Genomic DNA, 334 nt, shown 5'->3' on the forward strand with positions numbered 1-334 from the left:
TGAACTATCCAAGATGTCTTTGGATAGCTCTGCTGGAGGATCTCTTCATCTGAAGAAGACGCCTACAGAAGCTTAAGAACTGATTGAAATGGTTGCAAATAACCAATTCATGTACACTTCTGAAAGGAATCCTGTGAACAATGGGATTAGTCAGAAGAAAGGAGTTCTTGAGATTGACACTTTGAATGCCATACTGGCTCAGAATAAAATATTGACTCAACAAGTCAATATGATTTCTCAGAGTCTGTCTGGAATGCAAAATGCACCAAGCAGTACTAAGGAAGCTTCATCTGAAGAAGAAGCTTATGATCCTGAGAACCCTTCAATGGAAGAG

The sequence above is a fragment of the Arachis duranensis genome, chromosome 9 (genome assembly GCF_000817695.3).
Source record: "Arachis duranensis cultivar V14167 chromosome 9, aradu.V14167.gnm2.J7QH, whole genome shotgun sequence".
Lineage (NCBI taxonomy): Eukaryota > Viridiplantae > Streptophyta > Magnoliopsida > Fabales > Fabaceae > Arachis > Arachis duranensis.